The sequence below is a fragment of the Gekko japonicus genome, unplaced genomic scaffold (genome assembly GCF_001447785.1).
Source record: "Gekko japonicus isolate JY-2015 unplaced genomic scaffold, Gekko_japonicus_V1.1 scaffold3055, whole genome shotgun sequence".
Lineage (NCBI taxonomy): Eukaryota > Metazoa > Chordata > Lepidosauria > Squamata > Gekkonidae > Gekko > Gekko japonicus.
Window position 1 is genome coordinate 73,379 of NW_015173769.1, and position 8,399 is coordinate 81,777.

At 47.4% G+C, this 8,399-nt stretch overlaps 1 pseudogene; it reads right to left on the reverse strand.

Annotated features, from left to right (window-relative positions):
* The window catches only part of LOC107120755, a 72,580-nt pseudogene that overhangs the window by 26,053 nt on the left and 38,128 nt on the right, over positions 1-8,399 (reverse strand).

Here is an 8,399-nt window from a genome sequence, read left to right on the forward strand (position 1 = left end):
AATTCTCTTATTGCCTGCAATGGGTTAGTTAGTGTCAGTAAAATATCATCCGCAAAGAGGTTTAATTTAAGTTCTTCCTTAGCTATTTGGAATCCCTGAATTCTGCCACTATTTCGAATCCTATCTGCTAGAGGTTCCATTGCCAATGCAAATAACATTGGGGATAGTGGGCAGCCTTGTTTTACTCCTCTCTGAATTAAAATTTCTCTAGTATGCCCTCCATTTATCCTAATTGCTGCTTTGCCATCCCTATATATTTCCCTTATTGTATTTAGGTATGGTCCACTGAATTCAAATTTTTCCAATACCTGCATTAGATAATTATGATTTAAGGTATCGAATGCCTTGTATACGTCTAATTTTAATAAAGTTAAATTTTTCTTATTTTTGCAAAATAAGGCATTTAATATATTTCTCAACGGGTGGGCTATAGATCTATTTTTAACAAAACCATATTGGTCCTCCTTAACTAGTTTTGGCAGAATATTTTCCAATATTGGCACTATTTCAGCTTTCTTCCATGAATCTGGGGTTTTACCGCCTTCTAATATATAATTAAACAAACTTTGCATTTCTGGGATCAGCAGGTCCGCCATTTCCTTATAGTATTCCACCGTAAATCCATCCAATCCAGGTGATTTCCTATTTTTTAGTCTCTTTATTACTTCTGCTATTTCCTGCTTTGTAATTTCTTTATTTAAGTTTTCCCTTTGTTCCGTTGTTAATTGCTTATCCAATTGTTCCTCAAATTTTTGACTTTCCCCAGAATTAAACAATTGTTGATAAAATTTAGCAAATTCCTCTCTTATGTAATCATTTTTGTAAAGCTTTTCCCCCCCATCCCCCTTAATACATCCTATTGTTTGCTTTTCCTTTCTTATCTTTAAATAATTGGCCATTCTTTTCATTGTGTTTATATTAATTCTTTGGTATTCATTTTTCACTAGTATTTCTTTTACCACAAAGATAGGGAATCTAAGTTCTCTAAATCTTTTTTAAGTTTTTAAAGAATTTCTTGAGTCTCACTACTATAATTTTCCTGAAGTTCCTTTTGTTTTTGTCTAATTTCACTTATTTTCCTCTTTCTTTCCTTATTATTTTCCCTACCAATTCTAATTTCTTTAGCTATATAGGCCCCCCTTATAACTGCTTTAGCCGCATCCCAGACCACTTCTTTCGGAGCTGATCTCCTTTTGGAGGCATCAGAGTGAGTGGACATTGAGTGCTGCAAATTAACTCTCTGTGGTGTGTAGAACTATTTATTTTTCTCCTGACCCGCACTCTCTACCCCTCACATTCACAGGGTGCCCCAACTGCATCCAGGCACAACTGGATCCTTACCAAAGGAGAGGGGATCTTGGGCACGCTCCATGGCCTGCGCCCTCTGCCCTTGCTCCAAGGAAGCTCCTTCCGCCTCAGGGATTGTAGCTTCCATCTTCAGGGATGGTCCCCACATCTGAAAAAAGCAGCAAGGGAGAGGGGTCAGAGCTGGAATGGAAAAGAGACCAAGACTCTTCGAAGTCTAAGAGATTTCTGCCCTAAAGCTCACCTGCCTTTTTAAAAAGGAACGGTGTTTCTGTCTTCTTTTTTTAAACTTTGGAATTCCTTTGTCAGAGAACCGCTACTCCTAAGTCAGCTGCCCTTTCTCAGCCTCCTGGAGATGAGAAGGCCGGCCGACCTTCACAGGGGTTGCTCTATGGATGGTGACAGGCATTTCTCCGGGCCCTCCAAAGGCCCTCAGAGCCACCGGACAGGAATGGCCACAGCACTTGCCCAACTCTGCTGGATTCACGGACACTCCCGCTCACTCACAAATTTAATCCCAGTAGCTCACAAAGTAGAATTTTTCCTCACAGGACTCCACAGCTCAGAGGGAACTTTGGGGGGGGGACCCCACATCCCCCCCTGCTTCCCCTCCTCCCCTCCCCTGCCCGACTCACCCAGGGAACCTGCTGTGGGCGGGCCTGAGCTTGGGCTTCCTGGTCAGACACCTCCGGCACCTCGTCCTCTTCGCCGCTCTCAAAGCCGAACTGGGGAGAGAAGGAGGAAGCGCCATCAGGTCCCCTGGAGACAAACCCCTTTCGGGTCGCGTCCACCCACCCCACCCCGTTCCCTGTACGTGCAACCCCCCCCGGGGGGGTCTCCGCAGTGAGCCCCATACAGGCAGAGGGGCTAAGGGTGCCATCTGCCAGGGAGCACTTGGAGATCTCCCTCCACTACAATCGACCTCCAGGTGACCATGATCCGTTCCCCTCGAGAAAATGGCTGCTCTGCAAGGTGGACTCCGGCCGGGAGACGTCCAGAGCCATGACGTGCCCCATGCTGAGTGAAACTCCTGGCATTCAAGGGACACCCTCCGCAGCTGCCTTCTCCCCACCCCCCCAGTCAGGCCCTTCCTGTACCTCACGAAGGTCCCCTCTGACTGGGGAGGCACCTCCAGGGACTTTTAACCGGAGCTGTGGCGTGGGGCTGAGCCCGGGACCTCCCGTGGGCAAAACTCCCTTGTGGAAGGGGGGGGGGGGGGCACCAAGTCTCTGAATCCCAGAGCCGGGAGGCAGCCTCAGGAGAAGGCCTTGGCCTCTATGCCCCATTGTTGGCCCTCCAGAGGAACTGGCTGGCTGGACTCTCCTTCCCCACACTCAGGGCACTGGCTTACCTTCTCTGCCAGGCGGGCTCCTCGGTGTGGGGGCAGGGGGGCACTCCGACTGGAGCCTTTGACACCATCCGAGGGACGTCCATGGGGCTTCTCTCTTGTGTGGTTCTTCCGGTGCATGAGGAGTTCAGAATGACAAGGATACGTTCTCCCACACTGCGAGCACTTATATACTCGCTCTGCTATATGTGTCCTCTCATGAACCATGAAGGCCGAAGTCCCTTGAAATGTTTGCCCGCAGTAAGAACAAATGTACGTTTTTTCCTCCATTTGCAGGTTCTTGACTTGAGTCAGTGCCCTTACGGGAGTTGTTTCCACAGTCTTGGTACCTCTGTGTTCTTTCACGCCTCAAGAATCTCTCACCCGACTCTTAATTTGCCTCCCAGACCAAAGCTACTTTGGGGTTTTCCCTCCACAAGATCATTAAAATGACTTTCTCTTCCCAGCTGAATTTCAAGGCCCCCAAAACAAGGTTAAGTGCGTGGACTCCAATCTGGGAGAACCGGGTTTGATTCCCCACTCCTCCACTTGCACCTGCTGATGTGACCTTGGGTGAGTCACAAGCTTTGGCACAGCTGTCCTTGAAAAAGTGCAGTTTCTGTCAGAGCTCTCTCAGCCCCACCCACCTCACAGGGTGCCTGTTGTGGGGAGGGGAAGGGAAAGGAGTTTGTGAGCCGCTCTGAGACGCCCTTGGGTAGTGAAGGGCGGGGGTATAAATCCAATCTCCTCTTCTTCTTTTTCCTGGCTCATCACCAAAGGCCACTCGCTCCGCTCTCTTCCACAAACAATCCTCCTCGTATTCCAGCACTCGGATATTCGATCCTGGAAGAATTAAGACATCGTCAATGACACCCCCCACAGCAGTGATTACCTCTCATCTCCCCTAATTCAGTACTGAACCAGGGACTTTTGTTTAAGCCACAGTTGATGTGACACACTCCGTTTAGCCTCCCAGATGGAAGTAACAAGATCCCTCATTCATAGTACCTCTTGGGACTATAATATTCGATCCAAAATAAGATCTATGGGCCTCTCCTTGGAGGAGCTAGCTTTTTCCTCTGAAGTGTATATCTTTAAAACAATCAAACAGAGGCTTTTAGATATTGAATTTCAAAAATTGCAGCCCTTTCATCCCCTTGCCTGCTCTTCAGCTACATTAAATCTTAAGAATGTTGTGGGATGTATTCCCCAGCATTTGCATAATCTTGATAGTCCTAGCCATCGAAGAGCTTTCTCCCGTGCATGAGTAAATGCCTTTCCATCAAAACTACTGTATGGTAGGTTTCAAAATATCCCTAAGCACGAACGGAGATGTGACTGTGACTCTAACTTTCTTGACTCAATTGATCACATACTGTTAGACTGTTCGTTGCATGCATTTGCTAGGGAAAAATGGTTAAATACTTGGTTGCATGGTAAACATCACCTTCCCAATAAAATAAAATGTCAAATTCTATTGAATGATACAACAGCAGAGATTACTGTGGCCGTGGCCAATTTTTTAGTTGATGTGATAAGAGTGAAAAACTTGGGAAACTCCGTTTCATGATTTTATAATTATCTCAGACTTTTAGTTGATTGTGTCACTTACTGTCTCTGATTTTAATGTTATATATGCCATTAAAGGTCTATTGATTGATTGATTGATCCAAATTTGCTCATAAGACCCGGGTCTGTCTGCTTCCTGCCACTTCTCCCGTCTACCCCCAGGATGCCATCTCTACGGCCGGTGTGACTTGAAAAATGAGAACCGGAGAATTCAGATGTCACATCAGGCCACAAGTAGGACAAGCCACGATTAACAAACCAGCTACAAGCCTACTTGGAAATCCTGTTTTGGTGCATACCAACAAGCTGCCATTTGTTGGGTCGTCTGTGTTCAGATGTTAAGGAAATGCCATGGCTCAGCCCTAGAGCACCGGTTTGGCCGGTCCCAAGGTCAATCCCTGGAATCTAGCAGACGATGTGAAAGACCCAGATTGTGGAGAGCAGACAAGACTGACCGTGAGAGGGCCAACAGTTTGATGCAGGATAAGGCCATACAGGGAAGGCCTCTTCCCTTGCTGAGAGACGACATTAGACCAAGAGTTCCCTGGATACACCCCAGCAACTGGATGCCACAGCTCAGGGATCCTCTGAGAATATTTAGACCGACGTGCTGAGAAAGTATCCTTCAAGCGCAGTACTAGACAACGAAGTAACTGGTAAGAAACCCTGAAAAATGGAGCTCCCTTGTGATCTGGCTCATGGGGAAGTGATTTAGAGAAATATCCCAGAGAAGGAAAACCCAAGCCAAGTCAAGTTTATTGGGTGAGAAGGAAAACGTGCTAAGCAAAGTCTTCACAGAAAGTTTTATCATAAGAGAGAGAGAGGGAGGGAGGGAGGGAGAGGGAGAGAGAATAGGAAAGAGGTGGTTGGATTCAAAAAGTGTTGGAAAAGGGGCAAAACAAAATACAGGGAAGAGGCACACAACACCCAGCACAGAGATTTTCAAATAAAAAGCAACACAGTTGGTCTAACTCAGGGAAGTACACATTACGAAGGCTATGTAAGGTTCTTCAGAGCATGTGCAGAGTTCCTTGCTGTACCAAGATGTTGGGAGAGGCCTTGTAGCTAATGAAAACCCAGCCTCCTGTGGTGTGGATTTCCACGGAAGGAAATGGAAAATCCCAAATGTCCAGGTACTGACGGTCAAAGGAATCTGATTTAAGCCTGCCCCCTCTCTAAGAGTGACAAGCGGATTTCGCCAGTCCCACTCAAAGACCCAGTTCTGATGTCAGAGGCTACCATTACCAATCAGAAACATTTGAAATGACGGTCCCACCTCTTCAGGCATTTCCTAAAACACCAGGGGGTCCAAGACCCCTGGACGCTCTAGGTGGCACTCTTGAGTGGCCCTTGGAAAGCTTTAGGGTTTCTGTCACAGGTTTTTAAGGACAGCACTCAAAACTGTAATAGCCAAGTATGGAAACACCAAAGTCCTGAGAGCCCTGGAGAGCCCGAATAGTTCTTGACAGGCCCACCAACAGACTTCACGCATTCACGTTCAATGAAACCTCAGCTTATAAATAACGGTTTATCACAACATCTGAATGCGGCCCCAGAATGCTGGACAGGCTGGATCCCACCACTATCCTTCAGAACTCTTTCGACACCGGCCTGAGGCGCCCGGAGGAAAGGTAAAGACAGAGAAATGGAAGGCGCCAGCTACGTAAGAACAGGAGAGGAGCCATGTTGGATCAGGCCAGGGGCCCACCCAGTCCCACACTCCATGTCACACGGTCCCCAAAGCTGTTCTCCCTGAACCTCCTTTCCAAAGCTGTGTAGTAGTTTTGGCATCCTGTGAGCCCAGGCCACCCCCAGGGGGCCACACATGAGTGGACTCTGCTACGTTGCTGGTGGGTAAACCGGAGACTTCCCCCATTAACTTCTGGTAATTATTATTAAGCGCTACTTGCATATCGCAGCGGTTTTCATGTGTCTTAAAACATTTCCAGGCTGCTTCTGCCCACCCACGAGGCCCAAAGCAAATCCCTGTCAGGTAGGAAAGGCCCAGACCTGGACAACCCGGGCTGGCCCCGTCTCATCCGATGTCGGAAGCGAAGCAGGGGCAGCCCTAGTTAGTATCTGGATGAGGAAATTCTCGGTTGTTATGCAAAGGCTGGGCAATGGTGAACCACCTCTGTGAGTCTACCACCTTGAGAACCCTGCAGGGTCACCGTTAAGTCAGCTGAGACTAGACGGCAAAAAAAAGAGAAAGAGATGGAAGTAAAAACAGCTTCATCAGCCTCTCTCGTATTCCGTCCCATTCAGCTCTACGATACCCCTTTTGCTGAAAGGACAGTTATAATTTCAGGAATGTTCTGGCACAGTAGAACAAAACGTTGTTGTTTTAAATGGTCAGTTTAACTGCTTCAGTCCAATCTCGGCTATACTTATCACCAGTTACTGATCCATCTTGGCCTTACCAGCCCTTCTTGGCAACTAAATCTCTCCCCCCCCAATATGTAATGGTTGAGGAAGTTCTGTTCCACTGTACCTGAAGAAGTGTGCACGCACACGAAAACGTATACCCAGAATTAAACTTTGTTGGCCTTAAAGGTGTCACTGGACTCAATTTTTTTCCTGTAAATGTAGTGTTTGGCCACAACTTTCTCCTCTGATGAGTGTTTTCAGCAGTTCAGTATAAAGGAGAAAAACGCAGACAAACACCACTTTCACCTGCGAAGACTCCACAATTTCGGCGTGGGGTGTGTGTGTGTGGCGGCGGCATGGGGCTGAACCTGGTCCAGGCCCCCACTTAGTAACCTACATTGAACTGTTCAACTCTGAAACTATTTGTATTTCCAAAAGCCATCAGCCATGAATCATGTGCTTTTAAAGGTGTAATGTTTTCCACTCGTATTATAGTCTGACTCTCGGTGGAAGAAAGGAAAGATTTCAGAAATAAAGAAATAGGTGCAATGAGCGCCTTCCCTAAAAAAATGTGTGAGATGACTTCATGCATGAAAGGAAACCCTTCCTTCCGTCCCCCTCTCTCTTCTCCCCCCCCCAGCCCGAGTGTGTGACCAGACCAAGGGCCCGCAGTCCACTCTGTGGCCCCGGGAATCCCCGAAGGCATCTCCGCATGGGCACCTTTCTGGATGTTATGTCTTAAGTAATAAAGCAATGTTTAGCTGAAGCATAAAAAGGTAAAGGTTCCCTTGCTCGAAAGCCAGTCGAGTCCGTCTCTAGGGTTGCGGTGCTCATCTCCGTTTCAAAGCCGAAGAGCCAGCGCTGTCCGAAGCCATTCCCGTGGTCATGTGGCCGGCATGACTAGACACCAAGGCGCATGGAAGGCTGAATAAGCTCCATTAAAACAAAGCAGAGTTTGGATGGAAGAACTAACCAATGAGAGAAGCCTATGTTCTCCCAGGAGGAGAGCCGACCTCCGGCAGGCAGAGTTCCCCGGGGGGAGGAAAGGGCTGCACTGGGGGGGAGAGGACTCTTCTACGGCCTGGTTCCCATCTGAGGTTCACCCCCCCCCCCCCAAAGGCCCAGGAATTTGCCATCTGGGAGGTGGCAACCCCAGGACAGCCTTGGCTTGCCATGATTGCACCGCTTGGTAACTGAAGACCAAACGCGTTTCGGCCCCTAAGGGCCTTCCTCAGTGGTCACTATTACCTATATATTCTAGACACACATTCAAAGACCTGTTACAGAGTTTTAGTACACATATAATTAAACCAGATGTTGTTTCCTGAAATTGTTCAAAGAAAAATAGAGAGGGGGGGAAGGAGAAGAAACTTCATTATTCTGTCCAAATGTATAAAAGAAATTATTATTGAATAAAAAATGATTCTATCAAAGATAAAGTTACCTTGTATACTTATAATTGGACTCCTGGTATTAGTGATGGGCCATAGGTATAGCCATATCACCTCCACAACTTATTCTGAATTAAAAAGTAGAATGAAATTGTAAAATTGTTATACATTTGGCCTCCGTGTGACCCAGAGTGTTGGACTGGATGGGCCTTTGGCCTGATCCAACATTGGCGTCTCTTATGTCCTTATGATGCTCTGTCTTCTTGGTGCTGGGGGGGGGGCAACAGCGGGAGGGCTTCTAGTGTCCTGGCCCCACTGCTAGACCTCCTGAGGGCCCCTGGTATTTCTGGCCACGGTGTGACTCAGAGTGTTGGACTGGATGGGCCATTGACCTGATCCAGCACTGGCTTCTCTTATGTTCTTATATGAACTCTAGGTCT